Source organism: Erinaceus europaeus, chromosome 22 (assembly GCF_950295315.1).
Source record: "Erinaceus europaeus chromosome 22, mEriEur2.1, whole genome shotgun sequence".
Lineage (NCBI taxonomy): Eukaryota > Metazoa > Chordata > Mammalia > Eulipotyphla > Erinaceidae > Erinaceus > Erinaceus europaeus.
In genome coordinates, this window is record NC_080183.1 from 12312289 (window position 1) to 12339160 (window position 26872).

Here is a 26872-nt window from a genome sequence, read left to right on the forward strand (position 1 = left end):
GAAGACAGAGAGGGAGCAAGAAAGACAGGCACCTACAGACCTGCTTCACTGCCTGTGAAGCAACCCTCCTGCAGGTGGGGAGCCAGAGGCTCGAACCAGGATCCTAATGCCGGTCCTTGTACTTTGAGCACTTAACCCACTGCCCTACTGTGCTGCTTCCATCTTCCAAGTTTCTATCATAACATAATTAGTTTCTGAACACAAATGATATAGTCATATATGTGCATATACATGATGAAATTACCATCTTATGTGATGTTATATAAATGACATGAGCTTCTGTTTGTTTGATGTTGTTTTTTTAAGCCTTTGGGGTTATTGCTGGAGCTCAGTGCCAGCACTATGAATCCACTGCCCTGGTGGCCTTTTTAATTTGATCTGACAGCGAGAAATTGAGAAAGGAGGTGGAGATAAGAAGAGAGAAAGATAGACACCTGTAGACCTGCTTCAATGTTAGTAAATCATCCCCCCTGCAAGTGGCAAATGGGGGCTTGAACCCAGTTCCTGATGAGGGTCCTTTCACATAGTATTACGTGTGCACTGCTCTGCCCCCACTTCTAGTTTATCCATGCCCTCTAAAGATTCAATATTGTATAGATTCATTTATGAAACCATCAACTTTGACCAATTCTATAGTCTTAATGAAGCCATTTAATTCAATGCAACCCATATTGATGGATTGTTCTTCCTGAAAATTTATTCTTATTCTCTTGATTATTTTTGAGTTATTCCACATACGTTGATACTATATTCCCAGCTAAATTGTAAACATTTGTTAAGGACTCATTCAAGCCAGCCCCCACCACAGTGAATGAAACTTGTATCTTTCTCTCCCTGTATTTCTCTGACTATCTGGAAAAAAAGAAAGACAGTTGGGAGTGGTAAAGCCTTGACAATAACAGCATGATAATAACAATAATAATAAATTCTTTCAGGACTGATATCAAACACTGTGTTCATGGACATGCATGTGAATGAATGTTCCCTAAATGCTAATGAGACTATTGTTCAAAAGTATTTCTGGAAACTTTTGACTCATTGAGAATTTGTGTACCCTTACCATATTGTTTAATTAGGTTTGATTAGCGGAAAATAACTCTAAGAGACATTTAAATATTTCTAGCCAAATAATGGCATTTAGAATGAACTGTCAAGTAGAAGACAGAGATGTAGAAAACATAATCATTTGATTTCAGTTCTACCTAAATTAGCATTCTTTGGTAATTTGAAGATAAGTCTTTCTAATATTACATTTTCCATTTGTACTTACCAGGGATGATATATAAGCGAATTTTAACAACACGTTTTCATCTCTGTCTTATACACAGAAGTATCAGCATGATTCATAACAATGAATTATGGGACTGAATGCTACTATGAAGGCCTTTCTATCTTACACCCATGCAGTTCAAAACATTTTGACTCAATTAACTCTGCATGCCCAAGATGCAATCAATTTTTCTCTGTCTGAATTACACATTAGTAAGCCCACAGTCATTCTGTTTATAAAGTATCGGCTGTGCCAAGACTACTACAGTTGGTACAAGGAAAGTAACATAACTCAGATGGCATCCTTATTTTAACCTGTATTGCATTAGAAATTCATAGAGAAATGAATCTGGAAACCGATGAGATTAGAATATAAACAGTGCAGAAAAAATACGGTCATTCTGAAAAATTTTTTAAAAATTAGTCTGTCTTAAAAATGATTACATACATGATTGTGCATTAAATCACCTCATCTCCTGGGGCTAAATAGTTTACATTAACAAAAAGAGAGATTTATCTTTTGGTGTACAAATTTGAACATAACAGCTTTAAAGTTTCTAGTATGATATGATTCTTGGTACACACACACACACACACACACACACACACAGCCCCTCTATATTTTAATCATGCACCCATGTTTCTGAGCTCACATTCTGTGGTCGTGAGTAGGAACATTCCATGCTGCCTTAGGATCGACCCATCTTCCTCAGGTGTAGCATAGAGTATGTTGTCCATCCTCCCTGCAGAGGATGGAACATTCTCTACCATTGTTGATCCAGGTTGAGGGCAAGGCCCACAAAGGGGTCTGTTTTGTTGTTCCTGATAGAAATGACTGGTAACAATGGAGAGAGGGATTTATTCGAGGTCTAGGCCCATCAAGTCTGTTTTTCCCTGTTTATCTTGAAGATTTAACTGTTAGTGGCTAAATAGTCTTTAAGTGGATTCCCTGAAGGAGATGTATGTATACTATGATTTAGTATGATAACATATGCTATTTCAATTAAACACACACACAAGCACATTCTGGATTTTGCACTGCTTACTTTAATTCATTTGGCAAATCCTGAATTGTATTAGACTAGACTTATTTATGTTTGCCCTTTTATTTCATCCTTGGTTTTAGAAATGAAGCAACAAGTTTATCTAGACCCTCTCATTTGGTCTTTTAAAGATTATAATATATATATGTGTATATATACATATATATACACATATATATATTATAACACACACATATATATATTATAACACACACACATATATATAGAAACAGACATCACTCTGATAAATGCACTGCAGGGAATCAAACTTGAGAACTCATGCTTGAGAATCCAACACTCTATCCACTTCCTGGACTGCTCAGTCTTACTTTATATTAGTATGTTAGTACCAACCAATATTACACATGTTTGCTTCAAGGGAAAAACATTTCTTGTATTGTGATTATGTTCGTTTTCTTAGAGGCAAAGAGGTGAGAAATACTTCCTTAATAACTTCTTCTTCTAGCGTTTGCCCTTCTTCCGCAGCCAGTCAACAGCGTCAGGTTGCGCCTGATGTCAAGTTTCGAGACCTCCTTTGAATCTGGAGAGGTGGCAGTCGTTGACTATGTGGGTCATAGTCTGTCTGGAGCCGCAGGGGCAGTTCGGGTCGTCTCTGGCTCCCCAGCGATGGAACATAGCGGCGCACTGGCCATGGCCTGTTCCATAGCGATGGAGGAGGGCCCGATCATAACGTGCTAGGTCAAAGCCGGGTTGACGCTCGCAGGGGTCTGTGATGAGGTGTTTGTTCTTGACCTCAGCTGACTGCCAGCTCTGTTTCCAAGAGACTGGAACAGAGAAGTTCAGTGTAGGCGTAGGGGACCAGATTGGGTGACGAGACGTCAAGCGTTGGACAGGGTGGGCGAAGATATCCGCGTATATTGGCAGGTCCGGGCGAGCGTAGATGTGGGAAATGAACTTAGATGATGCCGCATCCCGACGAATATCTGGCAGGGCGATGTTGCTGAGAACTGGCAGCCATGGGACCGGGGTGGAACGGATGGTTCCAGAAATGATCCTCATGGAGGAATATAATTTGGAATCGACCAAGTGGACATGGGGGCTACGGAACCATCCTGGGGCACAGTATTCTGCAGTGGAATAGCATAATGCCAGAGAGGATGATCGCAGTGTGGAAGCGCTCGCGCCCCATGAGGAGCTGGCCAGTCTTGCAATGATGTGATTCCTCGCGCCCACCTTTGCTGCAGTTTTTATGAGATGTTCGTGAAATGACAGAGTGCGATCGAGAGTAACGCCAAGATAGACTGGCTGGGCTTCATGCCGGATTCTCGTATCGCCAAGCTGCACATTAAGCTCACGCGAGGCTGAGGCATGGTGTAGATGGAAAACAGATGATACCGTTTTTGCAGTGCTGGGGATTAGTCGTCCTTAATAACTGAGACCACTGATTAAAGGGGAAGAAGTTTCTGTTTTGTGACACAACTGACCTGTCAGAATATAAAGACTGTTACTTTCATAGAACAGATGAACTGGCTGATAAGTAAATATTCGTTCTACTATCACTTAATAGTGATGGTTATTATGAATTTTCCATGTATGCCAACTTTTAACTTGCCTTTTTTTTACAGATGTGGTTTGGTGAAGCAAAGATTCATCAGATAACTAGGGTGGCAAGAAATAAGCCTCAGACCCAGCTCAGTCTGATGACTACACCTTATGCAACACAGGTTTCCTCACTGTAAAACAGCAAATGTGTTTTTATTGCTTTACAATCCACTAGATACTGTTCTACCTAGACTTTAATTTAACTTGCATAATAATTCTTTGATAAAAGCACAATGAATACCCCTACTAACAGCGGAATGAAGTGAGAGTCTATTGTGTGTGTTTTTTTCCACAGTATCATAGCCTGAGATTTACTATTATGTCTTGATTTCTCTGTCTCTATTCTAAACACACCATGAAGTTCTCATCAAATTATGTACACACACGTGCACAGAGTCCCAGAGGCCTTATTCAAATAAAGAAAAAAAAATTCCTCCCTCATCATTACATAAGGAGTGAATGTGAACACCAAGCTAATGAGATTTGAACTGAGAACAAACTCAGGGCAGCTCTACAGGCTAAATAAAAGCAGCTCAGGGAATTACAAGAGGTCCTGCCGGGGAAAACTTCAAAGGAAATACGCTATCCTTATTCAAAAGCTTTTACAGCAAACTTATCCAAAGCAGAAGGCCTGCTATGGGTATTTTTTGTGATGTGTTTCTGTATAGCATTGCCTACTAGTTATTTGGAGACAGAAAAAAAAAAAAAGAAAAAAGAAAGAAAATAAAAGGAAAAGAAAAGGAAAGAAAAAGAATGGAAATTTCAGGTGTTAAACTGGCCACCCTGGGGCAGTCCCCTGAAAGCAGTAAAGGAAATATATGGAATGTGACAAAGAAAATTAATTAAAAGGACTAATAAAGGCTGTCAAGTTCAAACAAATTGGGGCCCCTTGCACACACCGATTCAATACCTGCAAGTCAGGTTTCATGAAATACAGAAAACCTAAAGCGTGTTTTTTCTACTTTAATGAAGAAAGGAGGTTGTCATGATTCTTAACTACTCCAGAATCCACCTTGCACTCGAGAATTCTAGGAAGGGAAATTTATTGGGGTCTGTAATCCTGTCCTGGGCAACAGCTGCAGAGTGCTCAGTCCAATTCAATTTGAGAGTTTCCAAGAGTTTGGGACAATCTTTGAATCAAGACACTACTAAAAAAAAACATTATGCTTATTGTCCACTAGCACAAACTTCAGTGCTAGTTGTAGGATAGTTTATTCTGAAATGTTAACATTAATCTGAGTTTAGATTTTTTTTTTTGCTGTTAAATTAACATCTTTGTTTGTTTGTTTTGTTTGTTTTTCCAGATAGAGACAGACAGAGCCAGAAAAAGGTAGTGAAACAGACCACAGTACCAAAGTTATCTTCAACATGGTGAGGGCTGGGCTCAAACCTGGGTTCAACAAAAGGCAAACCATTGCACTAGCCAATAGAGTTATTTCTTTTTTTTTTTATTTCTTTTTTTATTATTTATTTTCCCTTTTGTTGCCCTTGTTCTATTGTTGTCATCCTTGTTGGATAGGACAGAGAGGATGGGATAGGAAGAGAGACACCTGCAGATCTGTTTCACCACCTGCCAAGTGGCTCCCTTACAGGTGGGGAGCCAGGGCTTGAACCGGGATCCTTACACCAGTCCTTGCGCTTCACGCCATGTACGCTTAACCCACTGCGCTACTGCCCGACTCCCCCAATTGAGTTATTTCACTGAATCACATTATTTTTTTCTGCATAATATAAGAAGAGATTCTCTCAGCTATCTCCATAGAACCCTCTAATTCTCTGATCTCTCTCTCTCTCTTGTGATTAAGCAAATGTTTCTTTCATGGTATTTTTCTCCAGAGGTGAAATCCTACCACTGCTTACCACTTCCTCATATTTTGCCTTTGTGACTTACACGGGTAACATGACTGGCAGAATCCATGGTCATTCTACGTGTCCCATAATCTTCCATCCTATTTGAAACTCTTTATAAGACTCCTTAACCAGCTCCTCTTATTCTCTGTTTCTCAATTTGCTCATTAGACTCAACTGACGATTTTCCACCTAGAACGTCTTTTTCCTGTCTAAATAAGATGGCATCAATAACAACAAAAATAATGACTACAACAATAAAACAACAAGGGAAACAAAAGGGAAAATAAATATATATACAATTTTAAAAAACATTTAAAAAAAAGAAACTTTACATTTTAAATATAGAAAAGCCTTGTTGAGTTTCAAACTTTGTTATTTTGAGAGGCAACTATGAGCATAAAAATGTCGTCTATATATATATATATATTTTTTTTTCTCCAGGGTTATTGCTGGACTCTGTGTCCTGCACCACAGATCCGCTGCTCCTAAAGGCTATTTGTCCCCTTTGTCATCCTTGTTGTTTTTAGATTTATATTTTTAATACACTAATACAGTAACTATAGCTTTTCTTTAAAGCGCTGGTGTGTTAGCCACATAGGACTATTGTCACAAAGTAACAGAGACTGGATATGTTAAGTAACACATAGGAATGTTTTCACAGTTCTGAAAATTAGAAGTCTAAAATCAAAATGGCAGCAGCGTGGTTTTCTTCATAGTCCTCTGCCCTAAGTTTATAAATGTCTTCTCCCTTTCTCCATTTGATTTTTTTTCTCTTTGTAAGCACACACCTGCGTGTCCTATTTCCTCTTCTTATAAGGACTCCAGTCAGAATGGATTAAGACAAGTCCTAGTGACTTCAGCTAATTTAATCACATCTGTAAAGGCTCATCTTCAAAAGCAGTCACTTTCTGAACTACTGGGTACCAGCTCTCTTTAAACAAATGAATTTTTAGGAATCTTCAGCTTAGTCCATTAACTCTGGTACAACAGTTCACGAATTATGAACTGTAGACAAAGAAAATAAATGACATTTTTAATAGTGAGTGACATGTCTTGAACATTGGTACTAAAAACTGTGACTAGAATATATTCAAAAATGGATGAAAGCTTATCTGAACAAAAAGATATGCAGTGGGGCTGGGCGCTAGCACAGAGGGTTAAGTGCAGCACATGGCTTGAAGCACAAGGACTTGGTGTAAGGATCCTTTTAAAAAAATTATTAGAAAGCCTAACATCTATATTCCTTCATAATCCTGGTTCTTCAGTATCTCTTCTGGAGCTTTAGTTATTTTTGTTATATACATAGGAGATATATATATATATACATATGTATGTATATATCCTAGTCATATTTTTCATTTTTTAATATTTTATTTATTTCTTTTCCCTTTTATTGCCCTTGTTTTTTATTGTTGTTGTAGTTATTATTATCGTTTTTATTGATGTCATCGTTGTTAGATAGGACAGAGAGAAATGGAGAAAGGAGGGGAAGACAGAGAGGGAAAGACAGAAAGATAGACACCTGCAGACTTGCTTCACCACCTGTGAATCGATCCCTCTGCAGGTGGAGAGTCTAGGGCTTGAACCAGGATCTTGATGCCAGTCCATGCACTTCGCACCACATGCTCTTAATCCACTGTGCTACTTCCCAACTCTTGGTAGTCATCTTTTTTTCATATTCACCTTTCTACATTGCTAGCCTCTATTTACTCGTCCATGTAATTCCACCCGTTCTATTTATATTCAAAACTACTATTTCTCCAATTTTTATCTTTTATAGGTATTACATAACCTCACAGCTTGGATATGGCATGAATTAGATAACAGACTTTATCTCTGCCCTGCTAGATAGGATGATGAAGAAGTGAGGGAACAGGAAGAGGAGGAGGACAATGAAAGAAAGACTAATGAGAAGAAAAGCTATAAGGAAATCTCCCTTATAAATTTCCTGCACAAAACACTTTTTATCTGGGGCCTAAGATAGATCTAAAATAGATGTTAATCTGGTCCAGGGGTAATGTAAATAATCCTAGGGTTTTCTGCAATAAAACTGTGTGAAATAATATTTTGCACTAATGTGATTTCTCTCCCACATGTGATTATCCCCAGAGTGATAATTGTATCTTTACAGAATGATAATCACCAGTTAGATGAGCAGATAAAAGTATTGTCGAGACTGTGATGTGTAAAAATTATATACATTTATTTTCCAACTGAAGCAGGAATATATGGTTTCTGAAAATATTTATTATATGGTCATGAAAAGGAAGTATTGAGATGTCTTTGCCTCTCAGTCCTTCTCACAGAAGTAACCACAGCTTGTAAATGTGAATTATAGCGCACATAGTGTGCATAAAACTCCTTGTCTGTTGTTCTGTGTTCAAATAGCAAGGTTAACGTTAAAATAAAATAATAGAGAGCTGGTCAGTAGCACAGCGGGTTAAGGGCACATGGTGCGAAGTGCAAGGACTGGAATAAGGATCCCTGGTTGGAGGCCCCAGCTCCCCACCTGCAGGGGAATCGATTCACAAGCTGTGAAGCAGGTCTGCAGGTGTCTGTCTTTCTCTCCCCCTCTGTCTTCCCCTCCTCTCTCGATTTCTCTCGTCCTATCCAACAACAACAACAGTTATGACAACAATAACAACTACAATAAGTGCTACAACAAGGGCAGCAAAATGAGGAAATTGACTTTAGGGGCAGTGGATTCGTAGTGTAGGAACCAAGCCTCAGTGATAACCCTGGAGGCAAAAAATAAAAATAAAATAAAATAAAATTACCAACTGATCATATAAACAATTAGTTTAACATTATTCTTAAGTCTTTTCTTAAAGAGACCAAGGGTATTTATAAAATATATCAAAACATCTTAAATTATCTTTAAGGTTTTTTTCCTTAAAGACAGACTCACTCATTGCCCGGCTAGCTTCGCAGACAGGAGACAGACGACCAGAGACTCATGGCTGAGCTGTACGCAGTATCTCTTTATTCATGTAGAACGCAGCACAATCTAAGCCATCTAAACTATCTATAATCACAATCCTGGCCTTATATATATGCTCGCCAAGTAAGGGGAAACAGGATGTGATGTAAGAGGGTGGAGCGAAAAGTGACTGGTGCAAATCAGGGTGACTATGAGAGGGGGCGGAGCAAAAAGACATCATGAACGAGTGGGGATTAAACCAATGCCCTGGAGGCAGGGTGGTGCTTAGTTAGCAGTGGTTATGTAAATAGAATACAGTGTTAAGCAGGGGGGATTAAACCATGAAACAGAAGGGGTCTTAGAAGCAGAACAACAACTCAGGACACAACTGATTCTATAACTGACCCAAGATCGTATCCTTAATAAATTTCATAAATTTAGACCAAGCTAGATTGCTCAGATGTTTCTTCTCTCTCTTGAATTCCACTGTTTATTAGCATCATTATCTCTGCATTCTCACCCATTTGATGGTGTCTCATTTTAGAATTTGTGCTTCAGAGAGAGATCAGGAAGCTAACTGAGCAAATGGGAGAGGAAAGGGAAACTATAAATGTCCCAAATTCAATGCATTATTTCATGTTTCCCAAATTTTATTAAGTGTATGCCTATAAATATATGTGATATATTACAAATGCATCTAATTTGTAATACTGACTTAAGGTGTTCACATTTTATTATGCCACACAGCATCATAGGGAAAAGAGATTCTTGGATTTAGAAGTAAATAGTAACTAACAGTTTCATATGCTGAGGAGCAATGGTCTCCCCTATATGCTATGAGACACTTTCTAAAATGAACACCTACAATTTTCAATAACTTCTGGATATGAAGTAAAAGCATCCATATAAAGAGACAAGATCTTTAAATGGGAAAAATCTTTGACCATATTGCACAGCTGATAAAACAAGTTTCTGATGAATAAACAGAAAACAGTAATTGAAATTGAGCCAGCTGCAGGATTTGTCAGGAACAAAAGTCAAAGCTGATTTGCTTGCAATGGAAGGTTGAAAGGAAGAGGAGGAAGAAAAAAAAAGCTCTTTGTAATGCAAGTGTTGTGTTGTTGGGTTTGTTTAATGCTTGAACTTGACACATTGTTAAAATGACATGATGAATGAACTTGAAAACCTACTAAACAAGCTAAGAACTGGTGAGTCATCAGTGGTGAGAAATAACTGTGGATCTGCTTGGAAAACTTTCCAAACTTGTCTACATATTTCAGAAATGTTGTGAGCAGTGACATGTCCTCTAAAAAAATCTGAAACAATGTTATTTTAAAGCAGACGCCAAGAATTGAGAAAAAGCAGACATAGATTGTGCATTTGGTCAAAATGACATCTTAATGAGGTTAAAACAAAATGTTGCAGACAATTAACGTTTTTGAGACCTCATCAAACATAATTCTTCTTAAGAACTACTTGTTTCCACCCCAGAATGAGCTCATATAGACTGTAAAACAATGCCACGTGTCTGGTAGAGAATCATGGAGAGAAAAAGGTTTTTCCCTCAGTGCAACACTTAGGTTACTGGAATGCACCTTGGGCAAATTTTCATTTAATTAAACCTAATCCGATTGATAGACAGAAAGAAGAAAGTAAGCAAGAAAAGGGAGTGAAAAAAAGAATATTTTCATCTTCCCCTTTCTTTAAATGATTTCATGTATGAAAAATTCATTCCAATTTACTTAATTAGTTTCACTAGGTTAAGTACAGCTAGTGGCATTTATTTATTTATTCATTTTTGATGACAGTACAATTTTATTTCATCAAACTAAATCTAAGTTTATCTGGAAGTATCTCTCTCCCTTCTTCCCAATTAAAATAAAGTAGCCTTGGGGCTGGGTGGTGGCGCACCTGGTTGAGCACACATGTTACAATTTGATTTTGCATAGACGATAACATATTATGATTACAATTTACAGAACATTTAATATACAGATTCTGGTTATCACTGCAATTATGTTTTACAAAAGTTTGTCCAGCCTCCTAACCTAATTTGAACTGAATTTAAGAAAATGTGTAAGGCCTGCAGGATAGCATAATGATTATGTAAAAGACTTTCATGCTGGGAGTTGGGCAATAAATAGCGCAGCTGGTTAAGCGCAGGTGGCGCAAAGCTCCAGGACCGGCTTAAGGATCCTGGTTTGTTCCTCCGGCTCCCCACCTGCAGGGGAGTCGCTTCACAGGTGGTGAAGCAGGTCTGCAGGTGTCTGTCTTTCTCTCCCCCTCTGTCTTCCCCTCCTCTCTCCATTTCTCTATGTACTATCCAACAACGACAACAACAATAATAACTACAACAATAAAACAACAAGGGCAACAAAAGGAAATAAATAAATATTAAAAGACTTTCATGCCTGAGGCTCTGAGTTCTAATACTTCATCACTGAAGAGGGAAAATGATCCTGTTAAAAAAATGAGAAAGAGGGGCCGGGTGGTGGCACACCTGGTTGAGCACACATGTTACAATGCACAACGACCCAGGTTCAAGTCCCCAGTACCCACCTGCAGGGGAAAACTTCATAAGCGGTAAAGCAGGGCTGCAGGTGTCTCTCTGTCTCTCACTCTCTCTGTACCCCTTCCCTCTCAATTTCTGGCTGTCTCTATCCAATTAATAAATAAAGATAATATTTTTAAATGAGAAAGAACAGAAAATCTTTGCACATTTTTAGAACATGTAATTTATTAATCTACCCTTACACACCTCTGCTAATAAATGACATAAGATCATTAAAGCATTGGATCGACCTTCTCGTGGTGCATCCCGTGAGTACCCATTTATTGGGGAAACTGACGATCCTTCCTAGCCGACTGAATCCACATGGATCCCAGTCACTTTCAAAGCCAGCAACAAGCAGACATCAGGCTCAACCTGACGCTGTTGACTGGCTACGGAAGAAGGGCAAACACTAGAAGAAGAATTACAGTTTACTAATGTAATTATGATTAACTTAATTTTCTACAACTCTGAATATAATAACAAACTCGTTTTTTTTTCCAGATTTTATTTATTTATGAGAAAAATAGGAGGAGAGAGAAAGAATTAGACATCACTCTGGCACATGTGCTGCCGGGGATCGAACTTGGGACCTCATGCTTGAGAGTCCAAAGCTTTAGCACTGCACCACCTCCCAAACAACACAGACTCAGTTTTGAATTGAATGATTTAGACATTCATTTTAGGCCATCCCCCTGGGCTGGGGTGTCTATTGTAATGGTGTCTGTGTGTATCTGTGTGTGTGTGTGTGTGTGTGTGTGTATGACTTCAGTGATAGTCTTTGTCAACTTCTTGCCACCAGTTCTTTTCTACAACGCCACTGCAAATATTCACTATAGATCTGATGTGATTATGCAGAGTTTTAACATCATCCCTGGCTTAGGAACTCACATGAATTATGTCAACTGAACCGGGTTTTTTATTTTTCCCCTTATGGGTCACACACTATGGTAAGGTGGAGGTTTGGAATCTAAACCATTTGGATTTTTTTTTTTAATCTTTCTTTTACTGGGTACATGAAAGAAGAAATTTTAAAAAGTCACTCATAAGTCCTACACTTGTCACAGTTGTGGGCACTGATCCAGACCTAGGATAATGTGACACTTCAGAATACAAAAGGGAATGACAGGACTGGGCTATTTGATTGTGTCACTGCTCTGATGCTTTCGCTTCTCTCTACTGAGAAACGGTCCGAATTAGATCATTTCATACATGCTGAATGTCAGTGTCCACCTAAGATCAGCACAGCATTAATGTTTGTGTTTGGTAGGCTGCTTCTCAACTCTTGACAGAGAATTTCTAGCACTTATTCAGAAGTGTTTACTACAATATTAGGCTACTGGATCTGATGACAAAAAGATACCTGTAAGGATAATCTATCCTAAAATTCACAAGGCTTATTTGACTGGATCTCAGAGATTATATTGGTGTGGGACAGACAGAACATAGAAATATGTCACATTTTTGGTTTTTGATTTCAAAATTTGTTCATTTATTCACTTTATTTCTTTAATATTTATGTATTTCCTTTTTGTTTTCCTGGTTGTTTTTATTGTTGTTGTGGTTATTGTTGTTATTATTGTTGTTGATGTCTTTGTTGTTGGATAGGACAGAAACGGAGAGAGGAGGGGAAGACAGAGAGGGGGAGAGAAAGATGGACACCTGCAGACCTGCTTCACTGCCTGTAAAGCAACTCCCCTGCAGGGGGAAAGCCAGGGGCTCGAACTGAGATCCTTATGCTGGTCCTTGCACTTTGCACCAAGTGCGCTTAACCTGCTGCGCTACCATCCTACTCCCTGTTCACTTCTCTTTTTTTGTTTTAATCTAATTAGAAAACCATGTTTACCAAACTGTATAAAAGCAAATAATAATAATAATAATAATAATAATAATAATGAAATTAACATTGTGCCATTGCTTTGTTTGTGTGTTTTTTTTTTTTTTGCCTCCAGGGTTATTGTTGGGGCTTATACTATGAATCCACTGCTCCTGGTGGCCTTTTTTTTTTTTTCCATTGTTTTCATTGTTGGATAAAACAGAGAGAAATCTAGAGAGGAGGGGAAGACAGAGAGGGGAAGAGAAAGATAGACACCCACAGACCTGCTTCACCACTTATGAAGTGACCCCCCTGTAGGTGGGGAGCCAGGAGATTGAACAGGGATCTTTATTGCGGTCCTCACACTTCCTGCTACTGCCAGTCCCCCATTTGTAGGGTTTTTAATAGAGAAAACCAAGCATACCTAAACCCCTGGTATATTGTACATGTTGTTATTGTTATTGTTATTGTTGGTGAATATGACAGAGAGAAGGTGAGAGAGGAGGGGAAGACAGAGAGAAAGACACCTGCAGACCTGCTTCACTGCTTGTGAAGCGACCCCCTTGCAGGAGTGGAGTGGAGTGAGAGCTGATGAAAAGTGATAGACGTGATTTTTGCAATGTTCCTACTGGAAATTTACCCTGTAACTCTCTCTCTCTCTCTCTCTCTCTCTCTGACTCCATATCCAGGTTCTCTGTGCCAACTGGGACACCTTGATAGGCTTCTTTGATTCCTCTAAACAATTCCTTGGTGTTATCTCCGGGGCCTGTGGCTTCTACAGATCTAAACAGTAATCCAGAGCTCCTTTCTTTAAAGCCACTTGGTCCCTAAGTAGTTCCACATGGGCCCTTTAAAATCTGCCACAAAGATTTGAAGGGATTTCAAATGTGGTAGCCTCTGGCAATGCAGAGCTAGTTGGGTCCTTTTCCCCCTCTCCTTCTGTTCCTGCCATCCTGTCCTTGGTGAGCAACCACCAACCTCCAGATGGTGATGTTTCTCTCCTCCCCTCAAATCTCAGCTGTTTTCTGATGAAATTTGTTGGGCTATTTTGTTGTAATATTGGTTAAATGAGGGAGAGCTATCCAATAACAAAGACAACATTAACAACAACAATAATAACTACAACAACGATAAAACAAGAAGGGCAACAAAAGGGAAAAAATAGTCTCCAGGAGCAGTGGATTCATAGTGCAGGCACCAAGCCCCAGCAGTAACCCAGGAGGGGGAAAAGAAAAAAAAAGTTCTCTTCTCTTTATCATCTTCTTTGGTTGTCTTCAAACTGGGCTATCAGTCTTCTTCTGGTCTGTTGGTTTCAATATTAATTTCATGTAGAATTATTCTTTCAGACACAACCAGAATAGTATCTGGGTATTTTGTAGCTATGTAAAATTTACTTGGACTAGTAAAATTAGCTGTCATAGTACCACCTATAACTGTCTCTATGTTGACATGGTTTCTCTCCTTTTTTAGACTACTACTTACATCTTTGGAAGCTCTTGGGTCTCCAGTTTGTTGACTTCAGGTCCTCAAACTTCTGTTCTTCACTATATATAAATTAAATGTACAAGTATATAAATTAATGTAAATATATAAATTAAAGGTATGTGAGAGTAATATAAATGGATGTCTATGTGGATATAGACATACACATAGACATACACAGATATAACATATGTAGATAAACATATATGCCACATATATATCCTATTGTTTCTTTTCTTTTTTTTTAGTTTTTATTTATTTATTTTCCCTTTTGTTGCCCTTGTCTTTTTATTGTTGTTGTAGCTATTAGTGTTGTTGTTATCGATGTCATAGTTGTTAGGACAGAGAGAAATGGAGAGAGGAGGGGAAGTCAGAGAGGGGGAAAGAAAGACAGACACCTGCAGTCCTGCTTCACAGCCTGTGAAGTGACTCCCTTGCAGGTGAGGAGCTAGGGGCTCAAACCGGGATCCTTCCATTGGTCCTTGTGCTTCACGCAATATGTGCTTAACCTACTGCGCTACCGCCTGACTCTCCCTATTGTTTTTTTTTTCTATTTGAGAATACAGATTACTTAGATGACACACAGGTCAAATTAATAGACTATGGGATAAAAGATGAGAGAAGATATAAATTCTGAAGAAGAATGTTGGTGAGAGTTAAGGTAGGGTGGAAATATTTCAGTTATATCTAAATTTATCATTGATCTATATAATAAATATGTATCCATATACACATTTTAACAGTGTATTTACTTATGGATCTATTGACTTATTTAGCATTAACTCATCTTTGAGCCTCTTTGTTCCTTCTACCAAGAAACAACAAAATTTCAAAAGCACTTAATTGTGAAGAGAGAAATTGCAAAAGTCAAAGTGGTCCATAGACGGACTACCCAAGAAAACTGAAATGCAAACTGTATCTGAATCAGATACAGTGAACTCTGGGAAAATAAAGAAATGGTGGTGGGGCCAGGTGGTGGCGTACTTGGCTTAGCGCACATGTTGTTTAGTTTAAAGGACCCAAGTTCAAGACCCACCTGCATGGGGAAAGCTTCATGAGTGGTGAAGCAGGGTTTCAGGTTTCTCTCTGTTTCTCTCCCTCTCTATCAGGCCCCCTTCCTCTCAATATCTGGTGGTCTCTACCCAATAAATAAATAAAGATAATAATTTTTTTAAATGGTGAGTATATCTGACTGGTTAACCAGAATACTATTCAAGAAGAGAAAACAATTTTAACAGTGCTCATGAGTATTCTGCACATTTTTACTAGATTTTCTTTAGTTTTCCCAACAACATGAGAGAGAAGACAAAATATAGACCATCTCCCTTGGAATTGAAAGGATATGCTTCTATTTCTGTCAATCTAGCATCAAGCTTACGTTCACTCTACTTACATTCTCACGCCTAGGCAAAGTGTACCACCATCATAAAAGTGTTTTATACAGGCAGTTCAGAAGACATTGATTTCTTGCTTGAAATCTGCACTGCATAATGATCTTTGCACCCAGGCTATTGAATCCTACCTTTCTGGACTGGGAACGTCTACACAATTTACTGAGGCTATCAGCAGGGTTATGTTGGTCTAGCAGTTAAATAGTTATGTTAGGAATAAAAAAATATTGAATGGTTTATTGGAAAGTCAATGGCATAATGTGGAAGGTGTGTCTTTAACAGTATACTAAAAGTGTCAAAATTCCATGTGATTTTCTACACATAAAAATTGCATAATATGCTACAGGTGCCAGCCATAATTTCTACTTGCCCTTCTCATTAGTAATATATTTCAACACACCAGCTCCTGTATAATGATCTGGCATATCTCAGTGAATAGCCAGGCTAATCAGTTATGTAAGTTCAAATATATATATTAAGCACTAAGAACTTAGTACAACTTATTTGAAGTGCTTATACTTGTGGTCACTTCCTATGACAAATTGTCTATGTTGATTATTTCATTGTCTGTTATTAAATACATATTAGTTGTGTGAGGTTTGGACATTACTGTTAGATCACGTATCTTTGCTTTAAGCTCACTACCAAAATAGTAATGATTCCCTAAGGTTGATATACCTACCAAAAGGATATGACTTCTCTTTATTTTCTTTTTTTAAAAGATTTCATTTATTTATTAATGAGAAAGATAGGGGGAGAGAGAAAGAACCAGACATCACTCTGGTACATGTGATGCTGAGGATCAAACTCAGGACTTCAGGCTTAAGAGTCCAAAGCTTTATCACTGCACCACCTCCCAGACCACTGTAATTGCAATAAATTACAATTTATTTTCTTAAATTGTAATTTATTTTCACCAGTATGTTCATGTTGGAGGAATATAAGCTGATAACATAACAGACATTCAATTTAAGATGTAAATATACAATGTGATACAAAAACTTCATAGCAGAAAAACAGAATAGCATTTTGTTCACAGTTACAAAAGTTTCTAGTTTTAAAAGAACTGTAAATATGTACCATCTAATGGTTTTATACACAGAATGTATATGTATCTATCTTATTTACTTTATTTATTGAGAGAGAAGAGAGAGATTAATACACTGGTATTTAGTGGTGATAAATAGCAATTGGTCTTGGAGTTTCAAGCATGAAGTTCTTACTACTCCAGCCCTAGAATGAATATATTAATCAAGTTATAATTCCAAGATGTTTTAAGAGTTTTTATGGGTATATGTATATATGTGTAAGTATACATGTACACATGTGTGTGTGTGTGTGTGTCACTAAATATGTCTGGAGACCTAGTACATTAGAACAATCAGTATCATATAACAATATCTCTCTCTCTTTTCTTTTTTTTTTTTTTGCCTTCAGAGTTATTGCTGGGGCTCCATGCCTGCACCACAAATCCACTGCTCCTGGAGGCCATTTTCCCCATTTTTTTGTTGCCCTTGATGTTATCATTATTGTTGTCACTGCTGTTGTTGGATAGGACAGATAAATCCAGAGAGGAGGGGAGACAGAGAGGGGGAGAGAAAGATAGACAGCTATAGACCTGCTTCACTGCTGGGGAAACGACCTCCCACCTAGGTAGGGGGCCGGGACTCGAACTGGGATCCTTAGGTCCGTCCTTGTGCTTGGCACAACATGTGCTTAACGTGCTGCGCTACCACCAGACACCCACAACAATAATTCTGTAAACTTACATATAAAAATAGGGAACTCTACATAATATAAGTCATTTGTAACAGCTCAACAAATGTAATTCCTTTGTGAATTAGAAATATGTGGTGTGTTGTGTATATGTGTATATAAACACATACTCAGTTTCTAGTCTATTTACAAGCATATAGAAGAGAAACAAAGTCGGAGGGTATAGGTGACATATGTGTGTGCTGTTCTTTAAGTCTAGTAACACTTAGCTTTCCAGCAATGGTAACAGTTTGTCAAGAGTATAAAAGAAATATTATCATGACAGCTACCAACTAATACAATGTCACCTAATACAATTAATACAATGTCAATTAATACAATGTCATTTTTTTTAATGGTAAGCCATAATGGCTTACCATTTATCCCAAGTTCATTAAAAAAAAAAAACTTGGTGGGCTGGTAGCACAACGGGTTAAGCGCATATGATGTGAAGCGCAAGGACTGCCCTAAGGATCCCAGTTCATGACCCGGCTCCCCACCTGCAGGGGAGTCGCTTCATGAGCAGTGAAGCTGGTCTGCAGGTGTCTGTCTTTCTCCCCCTCTGTCTTCCCCTCCTCTCTCCATTTCTCTCTGTCCTATCCAACAACGATGACAGCAATAACAATAAGGGCAACAAAAACGGGAGAAAAATGGCCTCCAGGAGCAGTGAATTCCTGGTGCAGGCACCAAGCCCCAACTTTTAACCCTGGAGGCATAAATAAATAAATAAATAAATCTTTAAAAAATAATATCATTTGTGCTATTAATAGGTCTTTCTGGTCTGAGGTTTTAAATGCATTATTCCATTTATAAGGCACATAAAACACATCTAAAATATACTACTTAAGTTCATATGATAGATTTTTTTATCGTTATTTTTTATTATTAAATAGGACAAATGATATAGAACTTCAGTATTTTCTTCTCTAGTTTTTAATTGCAGCAAAAGTATTTTTAAGAAATAATGGTTCTCAATGAATAAAGTGTTTCCTGATTCCATCTTGGACATCAGTAACCTATACATAAAATCACTTAATTTGGTTGTTATAACAACCTCTCCATATCACTTTTTTGATATGTTAAAATCTGAAACATGCAGTTATTAAGATTATACTTGTAATGGAATTTTCAAAAATTACTTCTTCAACACCTTTAATTAGACTAACCCTTTATCCTTTTCTGTCATTTCAAGTTAAGAATAGTAATAATGTCTTCTTACTTTGGCATACTTTTAACCTAAGTCGTATTATGCTGTGATGTCTGTCGTAAACATCTAAAACAAAGGTGTGTCACCCGGATAATGGGTGGGTGATTTCTGTCACTTATGGTGACAAGATTTGTGCGTGGCTCCTGCTGTGTGAAGGAAGTTTCAGTTCTGTGGTGTCTTTCTCTCTCTCTCTTTCAGTCTCTATCTCTTTGTATCTGAAAAAAAAAATATCTACATTACTTAATGAAATCCCCAGAGAGAACACAAAAGAAAAAAAAAAAAAGCTAACATTCTTTCCATTTGTCTTTATTAAATATTAACAAAACTTGCTTCCAGGGGGCTGGGCAGTGATTGTACCCTTTTAAATGGGAAAATATATGGAAGTCAGTAAAACGAGAGAGAGAATGAAAACATTTCTGCCTGGGTTATTTACTTATTTTTAGTAGGTTTGAGATTACAGGAAGTGCTATGTTGATAGATTTTTGTAGTATACTTGTATAAACAGATGGGGCACAGGGATAACCATCAAAATTAATACGGACAGAAGAAAACTCATGACGGGGGATGACCCAGTTGTGCCAGTTAGGAAACATCTGCACAAACAAGAAAGGAAGCTAGATTAAAAACCCAACGGGGTGATGATAAGATACTTCAAACTCAGTGGATTCATCTTTACACGTACCAAAAATAAGGTAGGGTGGGATTTTTGAACCAAGATGAAAGTACCATTTTGGTCTGATGGGGATTGGGACTTGGGAGCCTCAGGCCTGAAAACCATTATGCTTTTTCTCTGCAGCCCCATTACCCTTTGTTTAAAACTTCCAATCCTAAAACTAGGGAAATGGTTATGCAAAAAAAAAAAAAAAAAAAAAGCCTTCCCTCTTTGAGGCTCAAAGCTTGAAGGGAGCAGTGTTCCATTTTGTTTTGTTTAAATAAATTGTTTTATTTTTTCACCTAAACTCCTAACATAAATTGCACAGACAAATAACTTATCATTGGTTTTGCTTCTGTGTGAAGTTTTTCTTTCTATGTTTATTTGAAGACATTTATTATGAATAAGGCAATGTTTTAGCTAACTTAAAACCTTGGGGTTTCCCTGCCCTATTTTTCTTAAAGGTCCTTTCTTAGTCAATTTAGGCTATTCAGAAGGTTAAGCGCTCACATCACAATGTGCAAGGACCCCAGTTCAAGGCCCTGGTCCACACCTGCAGGGGAAAGCTTCAGGAGTGGTGAAGCAGGGCTGCAGGTGTCTCTCTGTCTCTCACCCTCTCTATCTTCCCTCCACTCTCAATTTCTCTCTGTCTCTATCTAATAATAAATAAATGAAAATGTTTTTTAAAATCAATAGAAATGTTTCCAATGAGTCTAGAGACTGAAAAGTCCAAAACCATAAATTCTGTCCCAATTAAGAATCTGCTTCCTGTGCATAGATGATTATCTTCTTGGTGTATCCTCACATCTGAGAAGGGACAAGGGAGCTCTCTGGAACTCTCTTCTAAAGACAAAACATTTGCAAGGGTGTTCAAAGACCCTTTCTTCTAATACTCTCAGATTGAATGTATTAATTTTGGAGAAACACAAAAATGGTATGAAAATGTGAAAGGAGATGGTGCTCACCAGGGAATAATGATGGATGTCTTACTGATTTACTGAATCTTTTGACCTCTCCCAGTGGTCTTTTTTGTTTTTCTCCTTATTCTTCTTTCTTCTTTCCTTCCCTTTTTTTTTTTAATTTTTATTTATTTATTGTACAGAGACAGCCAGAAATCAAGAGGGAATAGGGACTTAGACACCTGCAGCCTTGCTTCACCACTTGTGAAGCTTTCCTCCTGCAGGTGGGGGGACCAGGGGCTCGAACCTGGATCCATGTCATATGTACTGTAATGTGTGCTCTCAAGAGGAGAGGGGTTTTATTTATTTATTTATTTATTTATTTTAGGGAATCTTTCCCGACACTTGGGGAATCTCTTCTCTGAGCTATCTCTTTATTCTAACTTCACTTCGGAACTATAACTACCTCATAACTTCAAAGAAGTTTGGGAGGAGTCGGTGGTAGCGCAGCCGGTGGCACAAAGCATAATGACCCTTGCCAAGGATCCGGATTCAAGCTCCGGCTCCCCACCTTCAGGGGCGTCACTTCACAAGCAGTGAAAGCAGGTCTGCAGGTGTCTTTCTCTCCCCCTCTCTGTCTTCCCCTCCTCTGTCCATTTCTCTTTGTCCTATCCAACAATGACGACATTAATAATAACTACAACAATAAAACAAGGACAACAAAAGTGAATAAATAAATATTTAAATTGTTTTATTATTTTTTTTTGTTATTGGATAGAGATGGGGGGAGAGAGAGAGAGAGACAGAGAGACACTTGCAGACCTGCTTTCCCGCCTGTGAAGTGACTCAACTGCAGGTGGGGAACCGGGGGCTAGAACGGGGATCCTAACCGCCCGACTCCCTTTTAAAAAAATTTAAAAAAGAAATTTGGGAAGTGTATACCGATCATGAGTGCTAACTTGTAATTCTTTCAAGAGGCAATACAAGCAACCCGAGAGAAAGAGCTGTCTCAGGTAGCCTTGTTACCCCTCCTTAACATTCACTTAAACACGTCTCACATTTTACCACTGGACCCCCTCCAGGGCTGCTAAGGGTAATCTTTTTCAAAACACGACTAAGCAACATTTCTAAATTCCTTGTAAATTAATTTTAGCCATTATTTGGAGTCTTTTTTTTCTTTATTCGAATATGAGTAAAAATAATAAAGTTTAAAGAATTGGGAGGCAAGTACGGTTTCGACTCTACAATTAGCTGGCATTAAGATGTTGAACGACTTTTTCTGTGACTTAGTTGTCTCATTATTTGTTGAACTTAAATGAGAAGTTCTCTAACGATCTCATTTTGTTATGGATTGCCATGAGTCTGTAATCAATGAACTGCAGATCTAATGATCTTACTGTTCTGCCAGACGTGGTTCTGTGTCTAGGCTTCTGTCCTTGTCCTTATTTTGACAAATACCTCACTAGTGTTAGCTTTCTGATGTACTTTATAAATCTTGAAAGGAAATAGAGGAAATAACAAAGCACCTGTTTCAAAAGTATCTTATGCCCACATTTCTCTTTAGAAATCACACACACAAAAATTCATTTAAGGGAGTCGGGCGGTAGCACAACGGGTTAAGCACAAGTGTCGCAAAGCGCAAGGACCGCAGTGAGGAATCCCGGTTCGAGGCCCGGTCTCCCCACCTACAGGGGAGTCTCTTCACAGACGGTGAAGCAGGTCTGCAGGTGTCTATCTTTCTGTCTTCCCCTCCTCTCTCCATTTCTCTCTGTCCTATCCAACAGCGAGGACATCAATAACAACAACAATAATAACTACAACAATAAAAAAGGCAACAAAAATGGAATAAAGAAATAAATATTTCAAAAAAATTCACTTAAATTAAAGTTTCATGAAAGATTTTCGTTTTTTTTCAAGTTGAACACGTATTTTGTACAACTAATAACTCAAGCAATCACAACATTACCTCCGTGCCTTAAGTAAAATTCATTAGTTCATGTTACAATGTGATATTTATTACCCAAGTTGAGTATGCTCCCTTCAAGATAGTCATTTTACTTCTACTCACTGCTTTCTGTACCTCCTATGGAAATGGATTTTTGTTTTATTTTGTTAAGGTAAGAAGTTCAAATCAAAGTTCCTCAGTCATCTGCTGAGGACTTTCGATCTATTATTCTCTGCCTTTTCTTAGCTCCCTTTGGGGTGTGTGAGTTTGTCCTTTAGCCAGCTAATCTTCAGAGAACTATGCATTGTTCTCAAGGATGGGGGAGCCTCAAGGAAACAGCCTGTTTCCTGCTGCCCCAGTCACACTGTGAATGATGTAAAGTGGCATTATCTCCTTCCTATCTTGACAGATACCAGGGTGAAAACACCGTTTGGCTGCCAGGCAATAGATCACCCCCTTTGTTCTGTTGAACCTGGATTGCCAGATGACAAGGGCAGGAGCCTGGAGTGGGCTTAGCCCTGAGATTCCACTGTGAATTTGCCTCTGCTGAAATTTCAAACACCAGGTGTTTAGTAGCGATTGTGGGTCATTTGGATTTGCTTTGGTTTGATCTGTTCATACCTTTCAGGGCAAAGTGTTACATACTATGTTTTCTGGAAGGGATTAAAAAAATAGTGGAATGTATTGGAATATAATATTTAGACAGAAAACCTCCCAACTCATACTCCCAATAGGCACATTTTAGAATAATTGAAATACTATCTCAGGAAGCTTATAAGGTTAGAGAGAGAAAACATGGATTCTGTTGCCAAGGTTTCCTATTTCATTTTCTTTTCTTTCTTCTCCTCCTCCTCCTCTTTCTTCTTCTTCTTTTTTCTTTTCTTTTTCTTTTTCCTTTCCCACTATATGCAGTGCTAAACTTTATGCCAGGCTTTAGTAATACTTACAACGAAGCTTCTGTTCTCATGTCTCTCATTGCTAGTGGGGGAGACTATCAGAGTGCAAGAACTCAACATGGTGGTATTCTGTTACTGATCCTGAAAGTACTATGAGAGAGAGAGAGAGAGAGAGAGAGAGAGAGAGAGAGAGAGATTGCCAAGATCTTCTTAGTCTTTCAAAATACGTAAACTCCTGTGAAATTCATACAGAAAGAATGAAATTCACCAGGCTTGTCTTGAAGAATCATTAGTCATTTTTCATGACATGCAATAGAAGAAAAGGAAGAAACACAAGGAATGTTGAAATCTGAGCATTTGTAGTAGTAATAAACCATTTAAAAAGTATGGTCAGTACGCTTACAAGCAAGCAGAATGTAGCTTTGCCTGTTTGTTTCTTTTTTGTTTTGTCAAAACTTGACTCGTGCTAGAGTCAAACTCATGCTAGAGTCTGGTAGCTCTCAACATGTAATATAATGTCTGGCATGCCGATTTATCAATAGTTAACACACATTGGGTAAGTGATTGATTGAATACAAAGATGAGAGCCTCTTTCTATTTGGAGATCCAATTAAAAGTCAAATCTTGAGAAGCTCACCGTACTTTTCATTTCTTGTAATCTATCTGGTATAGTGAAACCTTTGCATCTGTGATAGAACACAGAACAGAGAACAAGGCTTTCCTGTTGAGGAGGAAGTGCTTCTGAATTCATCTGTTATTCACCAGCCTCCTCTTCCCTCTGGCAAGACTAAAGCTACCCCTAAAAAAAGAATAAAATGCCCACATTAAATGCAGGGGACACTCGAAGCCTTGGTTTCCTAAAGCCAGGTGTGGTTGTAATAAAGAAAGAGCTGTTCTAACAAGCAGGTCAGATAGTGTATGTGTTGTAGAAGGGGAAAGCTAATAGGACAATCTGACACCAATCATAGAGAGATTCTTTGATTATAAATTCACTCATTAAAAAAAAGACATATCCAAGGGCCAAGTGGAGGTGCACCTGGTAGAGTGCACAGGCTAGACCCTACTCAAAGGTCCAGGTTCAAGTACCTCCCTTGTCTCCACCTACAAAGGGAAAGCTTCACAGTGCTGGCAGGTGGGATTTAATTCTTGAAGAAATCATATTACTATTTTTCTTTTAAGTAAAATTTCACAACATAATTTCTGGCCAGTTTCCATGGGAAATTGAAATAGAATTAATATTCTAAATTAAATGAGTGACTATGTATTAGAAAATTAACGTATATAAAATACATATATATGCACACACACATACACACACACACATATATATATGATACACAAACTAAGCCTCAGGTGTCAGTTATGTAAATTTTAGTAAGAGTGACATTATTGGGCAGAGGTGGTTGAAATTACTCAGACACATGAGCGTGTTGAACACATGATATCAACTGCACGTGTCTATGTATCTTTTCAAAACAATATACTTTACAGTTTTTATAAAACTTACTATTCTAATCACAATATACTGATATGCATTTATACACAATCAGTATAACTAATAGCCACTACTATATTTTAATCAGAGTTTTAAAGTTTATGCAAGAGTTTAATAGAGTTACGTATGGTTTATCAATTAGTATCTGCTCAATTAATTTGCACTTGGGCACTCCACTTACTTAATATACTTCACCTAGGGAAATTACAAAGTTTTAGCTGCATGTTTTGTGAACCTGGTCGCACAAAATAAAAGCTGTGCTAAAGTAACTAACAATCTTCTGGTCTGTTACTAGCTCTCATTGTGCAATTGCAGCTGTCTGAAGCACTATCAAGGTTTAAGAAATAATCTAATCATTGCTCCCTTTATCGCTTTAAAATATAGTCCAAGAAAGAGATAAAGCTGAGAACAAAAGCAGAATATTTTGTCCCCAAGCCTGAAGTTCACATAATCCCATAGCTGCTCTAATTCCAATTTTATTTAGGTCTATATATAGGAAATGGATTGTTAGCCAAAACTGGAGCTACTATCAAAACTAGGCAATTTTAGGTAAATGTTTATTCATTATTCTTTCTATAAAGTAATCGGACTTTTAAGCATCTCATTTCTTTGTCAGTGAGAAGCAAGTGCTGTGCAAATAACATCTCTCTTGATTTAACTGATATTTCTACTTCAAACCTTTAAGAATTGGCTTGCCCTTAGGTTTGTGCAATAAAAATGAACACATCAACCTGTCTTAATATTTGAAGACAATAGGAAAAAAATATAGAAATTATGTAATGACATGATCTCAGAAATGTAAAAAAAAAACTTCTTACATTTTATTTCGACATGCATGCATCTTAATAACATTAACTCACTAACTCTAAATGAGATGAAAAAGCAATCAGTATACACTTAGACTCTGATGTGTTTAACACCAGGGGACAGAGGGACAATGTTTCCCCATGCATTCATTAGTCCCATAAGGACATTTGGGACAGGACTGCTTTGTGAAGTCAGTGCTCATTTGTGATAAAACTAAATGTCAGCCTTGAAAGATTCACACGTTGTCATGCTATCAATGTTTTAAAGATTTTTGTGTGAATGAGAACTTCCTTAAAATATGCATTTATTTGTGTATTTATTTTTGAAAGAAGGAGAGAGAGAGAGAGAGAGAGAGAGAGAGAGAGAGAGATTTCTCAGCTCTGATTTATAGTGCCCCAGATTGGGCCTGAGACCTCTGAGCCCTCAGTACATTCAAACATGGAAAACATGGAGTTATCTCCCTAGTCCTGTGGTGATAACAAGTTCACTTTTCAAATAAGAACTCTTCAAGAGTGATCTTAAAAATCCAGGAAATTAGCATGATCACAGAGAAGAACCTAGTGGAGGTTGTATTGTTATGTGGAAAATTTGGAAATGTTATACATGTACAAACTATTGTATTTTACTGTTTAAAAAAAATTTTAAAAGCAGACAGGAAATTGGCCATTTATTTTTCCATTTCAGAGCCAAAAAAAAAGTAGTAAGCAAGGATAATTTTCTTTTTATTGTCGTATACTATTTTATTAGTGATTTCATAATTTCATAGTTACAGAAAATTATAAGATTACAGGGATATAATTTCACACCATAACCACATGCAAAGTCCTTACTCCCCCACAGCCACCACCACCATAGTTCAAAGACCATTTTCATATCAAAAAAATCTCAATCACAGATTGATTTAAGTCTCTCTTTTCTTTCCAAATGGCAATCATTTGCTCCGAATAGATGTGTTCAAGGTAACAGAGCAACTGTCACTGAAATTTGACAGGGAAAAATTCACACCCTAAATTGTGTTGAGATTCATTCTGAGAAAGAAAAAGTCTTCACGTCAGAGATGAAGAAAGAATGATTCATGCAAAGGGATTTGGCTCTCCTTACACCTAGTATATTATAAACCTTTTTTTCCCCCCTTATGTACACATTGTTCCAGACAGTCTAATTAAAGCTGGTTAAGAACACTTGAAATTCTTGAAAGATGAAAAGATTTTGCTGAAAAGGTTAAGAGAGATAGGATAGGACAGGATTTACACATCTCTGGAATAGGGTTTTTTTGTTTGTTTTTTTTTTTTTAGAAAGCTGTAAATTCCTGTTAGATCATCTATCCAGG

At 37.7% G+C, this 26872-nt stretch overlaps 1 long non-coding RNA gene across 1 annotated transcript in view; it reads right to left on the reverse strand.

Annotated features, from left to right (window-relative positions):
- LOC132535402 (uncharacterized) overlaps nucleotides 1-8737 on the reverse strand; it is a 99281-nt gene extending 90544 nt beyond the window's left edge. The window contains exon 1 of the long non-coding RNA XR_009547180.1: nucleotides 8631-8737. This is a non-coding gene — a long non-coding RNA (uncharacterized LOC132535402). The remainder of the gene's footprint in view (nucleotides 1-8630) is intronic.
- Nucleotides 8738-26872: the final 18135 nt, after the last annotated feature.